Consider the following 16345-nt stretch of genomic DNA (forward strand, 5'->3'; position numbering starts at 1 on the left):
ATATGAGCACGCAGGTTACTGAGACAGATGTCCTGGGGAACAGATGTCCTGGGAACAAGGCACAGCCCATCTGAACCACCCATGTTCCTGTTCAGCTTCACTGTCGATATGAGCACGCAGGTTACTGAGACAGATGTCCTGGGAACAAGGCACAGCCCATCTGAACCACCCATGTTCCTGTTCAGCTTCACTGTCGATATGAGCACGCAGGTTACTGAGACAGATGTCCTGGGGAACAAGGCACAGCCCATCTGAACCACCCATGTTCCTGTTCAGCTTCACTGTCGATATGAGCACGCAGGTTACTGAGACAGATGTCCTGGGGAACAAGGCACAGCCCATCTGAACCACCCATGTTCCTGTTCAGCTTCACTGTCGATATGAGCACGCAGGTTACTGAGACAGATGTCCTGGGGAACAAGGCACAGCCCATCTGAACCACCCATGTTCCTGTTCAGCTTCACTGTCGATATGAGCACGCAGGTTACTGAGACAGATGTCCTGGGGAACAAGGCACAGCCCATCTGAACCACCCATGTTCCTGTTCAGCTTCACTGTCGATATGAGCACGCAGGTTACTGAGACAGATGTCCTGGGGAACAAGGCACAGCCCATCTGAACCACCCATGTTCCTGTTCAGCTTCACTGTCGATATGAGCACGCAGGTTACTGAGACAGATGTCCTGGGGAACAAGGCACAGCCCATCTGAACCACCCATGTTCCTGTTCAGCTTCACTGTCGATATGAGCACGCAGGTTACTGAGACAGATGTCCTGGGGAACAAGGCACAGCCCATCTGAACCACCCATGTTCCTGTTCAGCTTCACTGTCGATATGAGCACGCAGGTTACTGAGACAGATGTCCTGGGGAACAAGGCACAGCCCATCTGAACCACCCATGTTCCTGTTCAGCTTCACTGTCGATATGAGCACGCAGGTTACTGAGACAGATGTCCTGGGGAACAAGGCACAGCCCATCTGAACCACCCATGTTCCTGTTCAGCTTCACTGTCGATATGAGCACGCAGGTTACTGAGACAGATGTCCTGGGGAACAAGGCACAGCCCATCTGAACCACCCATGTTCCTGTTCAGCTTCACTGTCGATATGAGCACGCAGGTTACTGAGACAGATGTCCTGGGGAACAAGGCACAGCCCATCTGAACCACCCATGTTCCTGTTCAGCTTCACTGTCGATATGAGCACGCAGGTTACTGAGACAGATGTCCTGGGGAACAAGGCACAGCCCATCTGAACCACCCATGTTCCTGTTCAGCTTCACTGTCGATATGAGCACGCAGGTTACTGAGACAGATGTCCTGGGGAACAAGGCACAGCCCATCTGAACCACCCATGTTCCTGTTCAGCTTCACTGTCGATATGAGCACGCAGGTTACTGAGACAGATGTCCTGGGGAACAAGGCACAGCCCATCTGAACCACCCATGTTCCTGTTCAGCTTCACTGTCGATATGAGCACGCAGGTTACTGAGACAGATGTCCTGGGGAACAAGGCACAGCCCATCTGAACCACCCATGTTCCTGTTCAGCTTCACTGTCGATATGAGCAAGCAGGTTACTGAGACAGATGTCCTGGGGAACAAGGCACAGCCCATCTGAACCACCCATGTTCCTGTTCAGCTTCACTGTCGATATGAGCACGCAGGTTACTGAGACAGATGTCCTGGGGAACAAGGCACAGCCCATCTGAACCACCCATGTTCCTGTTCAGCTTCACTGTCGATATGAGCACGCAGGTTACTGAGACAGATGTCCTGGGGAACAAGGCACAGCCCATCTGAACCACCCATGTTCCTGTTCAGCTTCACTGTCGATATGAGCACGCAGGTTACTGAGACAGATGTCCTGGGGAACAAGGCACAGCCCATCTGAACCACCCATGTTCCTGTTCAGCTTCACTGTCGATATGAGCACGCAGGTTACTGAGACAGATGTCCTGGGGAACAAGGCACAGCCCATCTGAACCACCCATGTTCCTGTTCAGCTTCACTGTCGATATGAGCACGCAGGTTACTGAGACAGATGTCCTGGGGAACAAGGCACAGCCCATCTGAACCACCCATGTTCCTGTTCAGCTTCACTGTCGATATGAGCACGCAGGTTACTGAGACAGATGTCCTGGGGAACAAGGCACAGCCCATCTGAACCACCCATGTTCCTGTTCAGCTTCACTGTCGATATGAGCACGCAGGTTACTGAGACAGATGTCCTGGGAACAAGGCACAGCCCATCTGAACCACCCATGTTCCTGTTCAGCTTCACTGTCGATATGAGCACGCAGGTTACTGAGACAGATGTCCTGGGGAACAAGGCACAGCCCATCTGAACCACCCATGTTCCTGTTCAGCTTCACTGTCGATATGAGCAAGCAGGTTACTGAGACAGATGTCCTGGGGAACAAGGCACAGCCCATCTGAACCACCCATGTTCCTGTTCAGCTTCACTGTCGATATGAGCACGCAGGTTACTGAGACAGATGTCCTGGGGAACAAGGCACAGCCCATCTGAACCACCCATGTTCCTGTTCAGCTTCACTGTCGATATGAGCACGCAGGTTACTGAGACAGATGTCCTGGGGAACAAGGCACAGCCCATCTGAACCAGACACTGGGGCTGGCACTGAACAGGACTACTGGAGTTTTGTGTTTCTTTGGGTTTACATGTGCGTGTGGATACTGTATGTATGAAAGGCTGCACATGTATTGTTAACCATATGCATAGTGTGTGGACGTTAAACATATCTGTTATACCTGTTATATCTGATATACCTGATACATCTGATATACCTGATACATCTGATATACCTGATACATCTGATATACCTGATACATCTGATATACCTGATACATCTGTTATACCTGATATACCTGTTATATCTGATATACCTGTTATATCTGATATACCTGTTATATCTGATATACCTGATACATCTGTTATACCTGTTATATCTGATATACCTGTTATATCATCTGTTATATCATCTGATACATCTGATATACCTGTTATATCTGATATACCTGTTATACCTGATATACCTGATATACCTGTTATATCTGATATACCTGTTATACCTGTTATATCTGATATACCTGTTATACCTGTTATATCTGATATACCTGTTATACCTGATACATCTGATATACCTGTTATATCTGATCTACCTGATACATCTGTTATACCTGATATACCTGTTATATCTGATATACCTGTTATATCTGATATACCTGTTATACCTGATACATCTGATATACCTGATACATCTGTTATACCTGATACATCTGTTATATCTGATATACCTGTTATACCTGTTATATCTGATATACCTGTTATATCTGATATACCTGTTATACCTGTTATATCTGATATACCTGTTATATCTGATATACCTGTTATATCTGATATACCTGTTATATCTGATATACCTGTTATATCTGATATACCTGTTATATCTGATATACCTGTTATACCTGATACATCTGATATACCTGTTATATCTGTTATATCTGATATACCTGTTATATCTGATATACCTGTTATATCTGATATACCTGTTATATCTGATATACCTGTTATATCTGATATACCTGTTATATCTGATATACCTGTTATACCTGATACATCTGATATACCTGATACATCTGATATACCTGTTATATCTGATATACCTGTTATATCTGATATATCTGATATACCTGTTATATCTGATATACCTGTTATATCTGATATACCTGTTATATCTGATATACCTGTTATACCTGTTATATCTGATATACCTGTTATATCTGTTATATCTGATCTACCTGATACATGTTATACCTGATATACCTGTTATATCTGATATACCTGTTATACCTGATACATCTGATATACCTGTTATACCTGATACATCTGATATACCTGTTATATCTGTTATATCTGATATACCTGTTATATCTGATATACCTGTTATACCTGATACATCTGATCTACCTGATACATCTGTTATACCTGATATACCTGTTATATCTGATATACCTGTTATACCTGATACATCTGATATACCTGTTATACCTGTTAATATCATCTGATATATCTGATATACCTGTTATATCTGATATACCTGTTTACTTATGTAGGTGAATTAGTGTTTATGAGTGAATCCTGTATCTTCTCAGGTCATTGTTTCTGAATGTATTAATTGCTCTCTGTGGGTATCGGAAAATCAATACAACACAGCAGCTTTACACAATATTGGCATTATAATTGGATGGAAGCATTATAATTGTGATGCACAGTATGGGCTAATACAGTGTGTGTGTGAGTGTATTTATTTAATCAGCTGCTGTCTCTGTGTAGGCTGTTCGGGAAGGAGACAACAGCTGAGTACTTCCTCATCCAATCTCCGGTCCACACAGCCTCACCCACCTGGTACACACTACTGATGGGGCACATAGGAGGTACAGGAACTGTTATAGCTAACGGTTGTATCTAACAGTTGTAGCTAACTGCCGGGGTGACAGGTAGCCTAGTGGTTCGAGCATTGTGCCAGTAACCAAAAGGTTGCCGGGTCAAATCCCAGAGCTGACAATGTAAAGATCTGTCGTTCTGCACCTGAACATGGCAGTTAACCCACTGTTCCCTGGTAGGTCATCATTGTGAATAAGAATTTGTTCTTAACTGACTTGCCTGGTTACATAAAGGTTACATTTAAAAAAAAACATGTCCCTTTTAGTTGACAATGCTCTATGCAAATGCTCTATGCAAATGGTGTATGCAAATGCTGAATGCAAATGGTGTATGCAAATGCTGAATGCAAATGATGTATGCAAATGCTGAATGCAAATTGTGTATGCAAATGATGTATGCAAATGGAACTTTTCAGTGGTTCAACTGTTCAGAACATTTTGAGAGGGCACGTGAGTCTGCAAGGCAGAGGTCCTGGGTCTCGTCTCGTGTGAGCTGGAACGGGAGGAAGTGGTCGGGCGAAACAAGCCTTGTGATGCCTGCCATACACATAGGGGTCCTCGTTTCATCTTTCTGAAAAGTCCTCATGATCAAGCCTACGGTTTAACAGACAATACAAAAAGACTGATCCCCACTGCCAGGGTATTTATTACCATTATAGTGTCTAAGTGTGTTGTCTACACTCTTTGAAAAAAGGTGCTATCTAAAACCTAAAAGGGTTTGTCAGCTAACAATTTTAAGAACCCTTTTTGGTTCCAGGTAGAACTATTTTGGGTTCCATTTTACAACCCTTTCCACAGAAGGTTCTAGATGGAACCCAAAAGGGTTCCTTGTGGAACCAAAAATGGTTCTCCTATGGGGACAGTCAAATCTTTTTGGAACCCTCTTTCTCTAAGAGTTTATAGCTTGTAATATGTCCAGCGTATGTCTGTCATGTATTGTAACTGTGTAGCCAGAGGAGGACAGGCCATGCTTTTGGAGCCTGGTTCCTCTCTAGGTTTTCTCCTAGGTTCCTGCCTTCTTGGGAGTTTTTCCTGGCCCCTGTGCTCCTGCACCCAGCATTGCTTGCTCTTTGGGGTGTTATGCTGGGTTTCTGCATAGACATTTTGTGACAACTGTTGATGTGAGAAGGACTTTATAAAATACATTTGATTGGTTGTTTGTCAGATGCAGTGGTGTAAAGTACTTCAGGAAAAAAACCTTGAAAGTAGATTTTTGGTGTATCTGTACTTTACTTCACTATTTATGTTTTTGACAACTTTTACTTTAATTTCACTACATTACTAAAGAAAATAATGTACTGTTTTACTTCATATGCTTTCCCTGACACCCAAAAGTACTCATTACATTTCAATGCTTAGCAGGACAGGAAAATGGTCTAATTCACACACTTATCAAGAGAACATCCCTGGTCATCCCTACTGCCTCTGATCTGGTGGACTCACTAAACAGAGAACATCCCTGGTCATCCCTACTGCCTCTGATCTGGCGGACTCACTAAACAGAGAACATCCCTGGTCATCCCTACTGCCTCTGATCTGGTGGACTCACTAAACAGAGAACATCCCTGGTCATCCCCACTGTCTCTGATCTGGAGGACTCACTAAACAGAGAACATCCCTGGTCATCCCTACTGCCTCTGATCTGGCGGACTCACTAAACAGAGAACATCCCTGGTCATCCCTACTGCCTCTGATTTGGTGGACTCACTAAACAGAGAACATCCCTAGTCATCCCTACTGCCTCTGATCTGGTGGACTCACTAAACAGAGAACATCCCTGGTCATCCCCACTGTCTCTGATCTGGAGGACTCACTAAACAGAGAACATCCCTGGTCATCCCTACTGCCTCTGATTTGGTGGACTCACTAAACAGAGAACATCCCTGGTCATCCCTACTGCCTCTGATCTGGTGGACTCAATAAACAGAGAACATCCCTGGTCATCCCCACTGTCTCTGATCTGGAAGACTCACTAAACAGAGAACATCCCTGGTCATCCCTACTGCCTCTGATCTGGCGGACTCACTAAACAGAGAACATCCCTGGTCATCCCTACTGCCTCTGATTTGGTGGACTCACTAAACAGAGAACATCCCTAGTCATCCCTACTGACTCTGATCTGGTGGACTCACTAAACACAAACTTAGTTTCTAAAGTGTTGAAGCCCCTGGCTATCCGTAAGTAAAAAACAAAACAAGAAAATGGTGCCCTCTGGTTTGCTTAATATAAGGAATTTTAAATGATTTATACTTATACTTTTGATACTTCAGTATATTTTAGCAATTACATTGACTTGTAATACTTAAATATATTTAAAACCAAATACTTTTAGACTTTTACTCAAGTAGGATTTTACTGGGTGACTTTCACTTTTACTTGAGTCATTTTTAATTGAGGTATATTTACTTTTATTCAAGATTGACGGTTAGGTACTTTTTTCACCACTGGTTATTCCTATTGTGACTAAATACCAATGTCAGTGAAATGTGTGTGTAATTGGACAAATCTTCCACTAGAGGGCAGTCCCAGATTATTGAGAGGATGCTGGTTGAGTTGAACTTCATCTGCCAGAAGCCTTCACTTTAATATGATGAGCAGTACCAAAGACGTGTATAACTAAACCAAGAAAGATGACAGCTTGTCATTTTCAAATGGGAACAAAAGAGTCATAGTGGGCAGAACAAGCAAGGAGGGGGGCAGAGCCAAGCACGCGCTAGCGATATCCTACTGTTGCGTTCTAGTATACATCAGCATTACTCTGTGAAGTGTGTAATAACTAAATTCGCCTTCCAAACTTTTGCAGTGTGTAAATTCTTCTAAATTTTGTCCGTTCTGTTCATAACATATTCTAATTTTGGGAACAGAAACTGTATTGAGATCAAGTGTTTGATTCATGAGAAGATTTGCAGAATATCAGCTAAAAATCCATCTCGGTCCATCTTCTCCCACTCTGCCCGCTAGTGGACTTCCTCTCACGACCACATCTGGATGCTTCACATTTATGCATCTGGTGAAATATTTGTCTCATTGTTCTATCTGTGGCAGTACTTTCCTACAAAATTATATGTTGGTTCGTTTCCGCTAAGAGTTTTAAAAAGTCATTGTTTTATTTGTGACAATCTGTATTATTCTTTGTGTTTGTCATTAGAAGTGGCACATTAATTGAATCCTTCAAGTGTCCAAAATACAATGAGAGTATTTATCAATCAAAATCACCATATTGATCCTAAATGTAATCTAAGTAGACACCATAATCAGTATCAGCTGAATGAAGCATCTTCAGTCAAGAGCATCGCTTTGTTTACAGTGCCAGTCAAATGTTTGGACACACCCACTAATTCAATGGTTTTTCTTGATTTAGACTATTTTCTACATTGTAGAATACTAGTGAAGACATCACAACTATGAAATAACACATATGGAATCATGTAGTAACCAAAAAAGTGTTTAACAAATCAAAATATATTTTATATTTGACATTAGACCAGTGGAAATGTCCTTATTTGAGCTGTTCTTGCCATAATATATACTTGGTATTTTGCCTAATAGGGCTTTATTCTGTATTCCACCTCTACCTTGTCACAACACAACACACAGCTCAAACGCATTAAGAAGGAAAGAAATTCCACACCTTTTAATTGAAATGCATTCCTGGTGACTACCTCATGAAGCTGGTTGAGAGAATGCCAAGAGTGTGCAAAGCTGTCATCAAGGCAAAGGGTGGCTACTTTGAAGAATTTAAAATCTAAAATATTTTGATTTGTTTAACACTTTTTTGGTCACTACATGGTTCCATATGTGTTATTAAATAGTTTTGATATCTTCACTATTATTCTACAATGTAGAAAATAGTACAAATAAAGAAAAACCCTTGAATGAGTAGCTGTGTTCAAACGTTTGACTGGTCCTGTATACAGCATGTGTGCGCTTATATGGTTGGACGTGGAAGAGTGTGTGAGTGTGTTTGTGCATCCATGGTCTGGAACCTGAAACATGTCAACTCTGCACTCTCCAGTGACCCTCTGACCTTTGTTATACACACATCATTTGTTATACACACATCACCATCGTTATACACACATCCTGCTACACACTGCTCCGGTTCTCATGGCGACGGGGCCTCACTAAAGACCAGGGCCCCGATATTTGGTATGCAGGCCCACAGGTTTAACACATTAAACACTCTCTGATTGCAGCCAAACACAATCAGTAGGACAACAAGGTGCTCTAGATTTCACAACGGTTCATGTTCCCTTTTCATGGCCATGCAACAATCACCTGGACTCCTCTCTCAGGTGTTTTTCTAGCAGGTTGATTTTTATTGTCATGAGTCTTGCCCTTGAGGCAGAAATGAAACCCTGAAACCCTACCTCTTCAAAGAGTATCTTAAATAATCCCACAGGATCTCCCTCCCATCCCCTTCTCACCCCAACCCAAAAATAAAAAGTAATGCCTTTTGTGAACTAACACATTTATTAACTACTGCCACTGACTACATGGAAGTGTGTAAATCCTGACCAGGAAAGCCCCGAGCCCCAGAATCCTAAAAACACTCTGAAAAATAATACATTGTACAGTCCAATGGAATATGAATGGAGTTTGTCTCCTTCAGAGAAGAGTTATACATGTTGCACCAGAAGAGCAACTTGACCCTCACAAACAAATGTTAAACAGTGAAGTCCCAAAGGTATTGGTACCGTGACACATTTTTTTTGTGTGTGGGGGGTTGTTTTGGATCAGTACTACAGCATTTTGGATATTGAATTTTTTATTTTTTATTTCACCTTTATTTAACCAGGTAGGCTAGTTGAGAACAAGTTCTCATTTGCAACTGCGACCTGGCCAAGATAAAGCATAGCAGTGTGAACAGACAACACAGAGTTACACATGGAGTAAACAATTAACAAGTCAATAACACAGTAGGAAAAAAATGGGCAGTCTATATACAATGTGTGCAAAAGGCATGAGGAGGTAGGCGAATAATACAATTTTGCAGATTAACACTGGAGTGATAAATGATCAGATGGTCATGTACAGGTAGAGATATTGGTGTGCAAAAGAGCAGAAAAGTAAATAAATAAAAAACAGTATAAAAACAGTATGGGGATGAGGTATGTTAAAATGGATGGGCTATTTACCAATAGACTATGTACAGCTGCAGCGATCGGTTAGCTGCTCGGATAGCTGATGTTTGAAGTTGGTGAGGGAGATAAAAGTCTCCAACTTCAGCGATTTTTGCAGTTCGTTCCAGTCACAGGCAGCAGAGTACTGGAACGAAAGGCGGCCAAATGAGGTGTTGGCTTTAGGGATGATCAGTGAGATACACCTGCTGGAGCGCGTGCTGCGGATGGGTGTTGCCATCGTGACCAGTGAACTGAGATAAGGCGGAGATAATTTGAGGGTATTTTCATCCATGTCGGGTGAACCGTTTAGAAATTACAGCACTTTTTGTACATAGTCCTCCCGATTTTAGGGGACCAAAAGTATTTGTGTATTAAAGTAGTAAAAAGATAAGTATTTAGTGCCATATCCTTAGCACACAATAACTGCATCAAGTTTATGAATATGTTTCTAAACACTTCTACATTAATTCAGGATTATCCATACTCATGGTAACATCCACATTAATGTAGAAGTGTTTAGAAACATATTCTATTCTTATTTACAATTAAAAGTGACTCCAAAATGACACAATACATTATTTACCATTCATTTCTATTGGGCACAAAATAATGTGAAACTGAAACGGGAATCTTCCTGGGAAGGAGAGGCGGACCAAAATGCAGCGTGGTTATAATTCATGGTCTGTGTTTGTAACACATTGACGATCATAGAAATGTAAATGTTGTGGCTCTCCTCTCTGCCTCTGCCGGAGAGTTGGACATGTGATAACAGTGTAACGGTGTGAAACCAATGCTATTAACACCTTTTAAAACACTGCCTGTTGTGTGTGTGAGTGATTATAGGCCACCTTCCACCAAACGTGTGTTTTTTGATCAGTTTAATACCATGCTTAGGGAATGTGATTTTGGGAAAGAGGTCATCTTAATGGGAAATTTTAACATTAATTATGAAGACAAGTGTTGTAGGAAAACCCTCAAACGGATCACGAATACCTTTGACCTTACACAGCTAGTTAAAGGGCCAACCAGGGTGACTTGTTGCTCTAAAACACAGATTGATTTGGTGTTCAGTAATAAACCAGAGAGAGTGACTAAATCATTCAATATGGTTACTGGGCTGTCTGATCATAATCTGACACTTATAGCCAGAAAGCTGTCTAAGAGCAGGTTTAACCTCTCTACTGTTAGAAAGCCGGATCAACTCAGAATACCTAAGAGTGAATGAAACTATTTTGAAAAAGAAATTAAGGGAATAAACTGGAATGATCTCTTGTCCTATACAGACGTGGAATCTGATAGTCAGGTTTTTCTATCCACAATCCAGACTACAATAAATGGCTTCCTAAAGAAAATCAAATCCAAACCTGGCCAAAAGAGCACTCTTCCTTGGCTAAATGGAGAAATCTGGAAATTGATGAAAGAACGAGATTATGCTCTAAAAATAGCCCTAAAATCTAAATTCGAGCATGACAGACGTAGGTTTACCATGTTGAGAAATAAGGTGATGAAAGAAATCAGACAGGCCAAGGCAAACTTTTTTATTAACATAATTGGTGAAGCAAAGGGAAATTCTAAATTGATATGGGAGAATCTAAAAAAGTTAACAGGGAAAGACCATAGTAACACTGCAAAAAGACTAGAAATCATGGTGAATAACAATCTAACACAGGATGCAGTCGAAATAGCAATACCCTTCAATTCCTACTTTATTGACTCTGTCAGGTTACTGACACAGAACCCCTCCACTGGTTTCTTGGGCTCAGTGCTAGTGAATGACACTCAACCTGTCTTCATCATAAGGGAGGTTTCTGAGTCAAAGGTGAACAGGGTGATTAGCTCACTAAATAACTCTAAAGCCAAAGATGTGTTTGGGATGGACTCTACCTTTCTTAAAAAACTACAAAGAGTCACTCATTGGCCCCATTACTAAGGTCACCAACACATCTATTGGTCTCGGTGTGTTTCCAAGGGTATGGAAGTCGGCCATAATAATGGCCATCTTTAAATCAGGCGACCTTGCTGATGTGAGTAACTACAGGCCCATTAGTATACTTACTACCTGTGGTGTCAAAGGTTGTTGAAAAGTGTGTAGCAGAACAACTGATTGCCCACCTCAACAACAGCCCCTTCACATTACACTCCATGCAGTTTGGCTTCAGAGCGAAACACTCCACAGAAACGGCCAACTGCTTTCTTCTGGAAAATGTGAAGTCCAAGATGGACAAAGGGGGTGCTGTTGGGGCTGTGTTTCTGGACCTAAGGAAGGCTTTTGATACTGTTAACCATGAGATTCTCATCACAAAATTGTCCAAGTTCAACTTTTCCCCTGATGCCTTGAGATGGATGAAATCATACCTTGAAGGCAGAACTCAGTGTGTCAGAGTGAGCAATGAGCTGTCGCCCACTCGTAGCTATGATGTGGACGTACCCCAAGGGTCAATACTGGGGCCCCTCCTGTTCAGCCTGTACATTGATGATCTGCCTTCTGTCTGTACTGGGTCTGAAGTTCAAATGTATGCAGATGATACAGTGATATATGTGCATGCAAAGAGCAAACAACAAGCTGCACAAGAACTCACTACTGTAATGGTCCAGGTTACAAAGTGGCTCAGTGACTCGTGTTTGCATCTCAATGTGAAAAAAACTGTTTGCATGTTCTTCACAAAGAGGGCAACAGATGCTACTGAGCCAGATGTCTATGTGTCAGGGGAGAAGCTCCAGGTGGTATCCGATTTTAAGTACCGTGGCATCATACTTGATTCCAACCTCACTTTTAAAAAGCATGTGAAAAAGGTAATTCAAATAGCTAAATTCAACCTAGCTAATTTCCGATTTATACGAAATTGTTTGACTACAAAGGTAGCAAAACTGTACTTCAACTCTATGATACTCCCCCACTTAACATACTGCTTGACTAGTTGGGCCCAAGCTTGCTGTACAACATTAAAACCTATTCAGTCTGTCTACAAACAGGCTCTCAAAGTGCTTGATAGGAAGCCCAATAGCCATCATCATTGTCACATCCTTAGAAAGCATGAGCTCTTGAGTTTGGAAAATCTTGTGCAATACACCGACGCATGTCTTGTATTCAAGATCCTTACTGGCCTGGCTCCCCCTCCACTCAATATTTTTGTTAAACAGAAAACCCAGACATATGGCAGCAGATCCACAAGGTCTGCCATGAGAGGTGACTGTATAGTTCCCCTAAGGAAAAGCACCTTTAGTAAATCTGCATTCTCTGTGAGAGCTTCCCATGTCTGGAATACACTGCCATCAGACACACATAACTGCACCACATATCACACTTTCACAAAATGCTTGAAGACATGGCTAAAGGTCAATCAGATTTGTGAACAAGGTCCCTAGCTGTGTGTTGCCGCTTTCCATGTTGTCTGTTGTCTGTAGCTTGTGAGGTGTGGAAACACCTTGTTGCTTTTATGAATTTTGTCTTGCTGCTTTTTGTTCTATGTTGCTCTGTCTGTATGCTACGTCTTGCTTGTCCTATGTTGCTCTGTCTGTATGCTATGTCTTGCTTGTCCTATGTTGCTCTGTCTGCATGCTATGTCTTGCTTGACCTATGTTGCTATGTCTTGCTTGTTCTATGTTGCTATTGTCTATATTGTAATTGTTTTTAATAACCTGCCCAGGGACTGCGGTTGAAAATTAGCCGGCTGGCTAAAACCGGCACTTTTACTGAAACGTTGATTAATGTGCACTGTCCCTGTAAAAATAAAAAATAAACTAAACTAAATTAAACCCCAACCCTGATAGAAACAAACCCCAACCCTGATAGAACCAACCCCAACCCTGATAGAAATAATCCCAACCCTGATAGAACCAACCCCAACCCTGATAGAACCAACCTCAACCCTGATAGAACCAACCTCAACCCTAATAGAACCAACCCCAACCCTGATAGAACCAACCTCAACCCTGATAGAACCAACCCCAACCCTGATAGAACCAACCTCAACCCTGATGGAACCAACCCCAACCCCAACCCTGATAGAACCAACCCTAATCCCAACCCCAACCCTGATAGAACCAACCCCTACCCTGATAGAACCAACCCCAACCCTGATAGAAGCAACCCCAACCCTGATAGAACCAAGCTCTACCCTGATAGAACCAACCCCTACCCTGATAGAACCAACCCCTACCCTGATAGAACCAACCCCAACCCTGATAGAAGCAACCCCAACCCTGATAGAACCAAGCTCTACCCTGATAGAACCAACCCCTACCCTGATAGAACCAACCCCAACCCTGATAGAACCAACCCCTACCCTGATTAAACCAACCCCTACCCTGATTAAACCAACCCCTACCCTAACCCCAACCCCAACCTGCTGCCTACTAAAGAGACCACAGGTGTGTGTGCGTGTGTGTGTGTGTGTGTGTGTGTGTGTGTGTGTGTGTGTGTGTGTGTGTGTTGTGTGTGTGTGTGTGTGTGTGTGTGTGTGTGTGTTTTAGCACAGGTTTCAATAGATGTGAATTTCCATATACAGTGGGGCAAAAAAGTATTTAGTCAGCCACCAATTGTGCAAGTTCTCCCACTTAAAAAGATGAGAGAGTCCTGTAATTTTCATCATAGGTCCACTTCAACTATGACAGACAAAATTAGAAAAAAAAACGGTACAGTTATATTGCAAATAAATACTTATTTTCCACCATAATTTGCAAATAAATTCATTAAAAATCCTACAATGTGATTTTCGAGATATTTTTCCCCTCATTTTGTCTGTCATAGTTGAAGTGTACCTATGATGAAAATTTACAGGCCTCTCTCATCTTTTTAAGTGGGAGAACTTGCACAATTGGTGGCTGACTAAATACTTTTTTGCCCCACTGTATGTGTCGTTAATGTGTACCAACCTGTGCGTCAGTATGTATGTGGTCTCTGGAATAATCCCAGGTATAAATCTAACAGTGACTCCTTTTATATTATCAACACGTCTACTCTAGCAATATTTACTAACCAACTAAGGATTTATGCCATTCTTAAAATGTGTTGGATTTCCCACTGTTATTATTATTATTATTATTATTATTATTATTATTATTATTATGTGATACAGGAATAGGAGCCAGTGTACTGTAGCTTAGTTCTGGGTGTGAGAGAACATGATTCTGATAAGATCGATAGATAGCGTGTTGACATTGAGATACCGTGACAATGCCCAGTCTAAGGGAGAGAAAGTTACTGTAGGTTAATTGAGTTTGTTTTATATTTATTGTTATGACAACATGTACTTTCATTACAGGTTATCTGTTATTTGCTGTTTGCTATCAGCAGTAAACATGTTGTGCTCCTTTCCTTTAACTTTGCTCTGAGAAACACTAGACCCTCCACCACAGTCCTCTTTACAAGGTGTTACTGAGAAACACTAGACCCTCCGCCACAGTCCTCTTTACAAGGTGTTACTGAGAAACACTAGACCCTCCGCCACAGTCCTCTTTACAAGGTGTTACTGAGAAACACTAGACCCTCCGCCACAGTCCTCTTTACAAGGTGTTACTGAGAAACACTAGACCCTCTGCCACAGTCCTCTTTACAAGGTGTTACTGAGAAACACTAGACCCTCCGCCACAGTCCTCTTTACAAGGTGTTACTGAGAAACACTAGACCCTCCACCACAGTCCTCTTTACAAGGTGTTACTGAGAAACACTAGACCCTCCGCCACAGTCCTCTTCACAAGGTGTTACTGAGAAACACTAGACCCTCCGCCACAGTCCTCTTTACAAGGTGTTACTGAGAAACACTAGACCCTCCACCACAGTCCTCTTTACAAGGTGTTACTGAGAAACACTAGACCCTCCGCCACAGTCCTCTTTACAAGGTGTTACTGAGAAACACTAGACCCTCCGCCACAGTCCTCTTTACAAGGTGTTACTGAGAAACACTAGACCCTCCGCCACAGTCCTCTTTACAAGGTGTTACTGAGAAACACTAGACCCTCTGCCACAGTCCTCTTTACAAGGTGTTACTGAGAAACACTAGACCCTCCGCCACAGTCCTCTTTACAAGGTGTTACTGAGAAACACTAGACCCTCCGCCACAGTCCTCTTTACAAGGTGTTACTGAGAAACACTAGACCCTCCGCCACAGTCCTCTTCACAAGGTGTTACTGAGAAACACTAGACCCTCCACCACAGTCCTCTTTACAAGGTGTTACTGAGAAACACTAAACCCTCCACCACAGTCCTCTTTACAAGGTGTTACTGAGAAACACTAGACCCTCCACCACAGTCCTCTTCACAAGGTGTTAGTGAGAAACACTAGACCCTCCGCCACAGTCCTCTTCACAAGGTGTTACTGAGAAACACTAGACCGTCCACCACAGTCCTCTTTACAAGGTGTTACTGAGAAACACTAGACCCTCCACCACAGTCCTCTTTACAAGGTGTTACTGAGAAACACTAGACCCTCCACCACAGTCCTCTTTACAAGGTGTTACTGAGAAACACTAGACCCTCCACCACAGTCCTCTTTACAAGGTGTTACTGAGAAACACTAGACCCTCCACCACAGTCATCTTTACAAGGTGTTAGTGAGAAACACTAGACCCTCCACCACAGTCCTCTTCACAAGGTGTTACTGAGAAATACTAGACCCTCCGCCACAGTCCTCTTCACAAGGTGTTACTGAGAAACACTAGACCCTCCACCACAGTCCTCTTTACAAGGTGTTACTGAGAAACACTAGACCCTCCACCACAGTCCTCTTCACAAGGTGTTAGTGAGAAACACTAGAA

This window comes from Oncorhynchus keta, chromosome 27 (genome assembly GCF_023373465.1).
Source record: "Oncorhynchus keta strain PuntledgeMale-10-30-2019 chromosome 27, Oket_V2, whole genome shotgun sequence".
In the NCBI taxonomy this organism is placed as follows: Eukaryota; Metazoa; Chordata; class Actinopteri; order Salmoniformes; family Salmonidae; genus Oncorhynchus; species Oncorhynchus keta.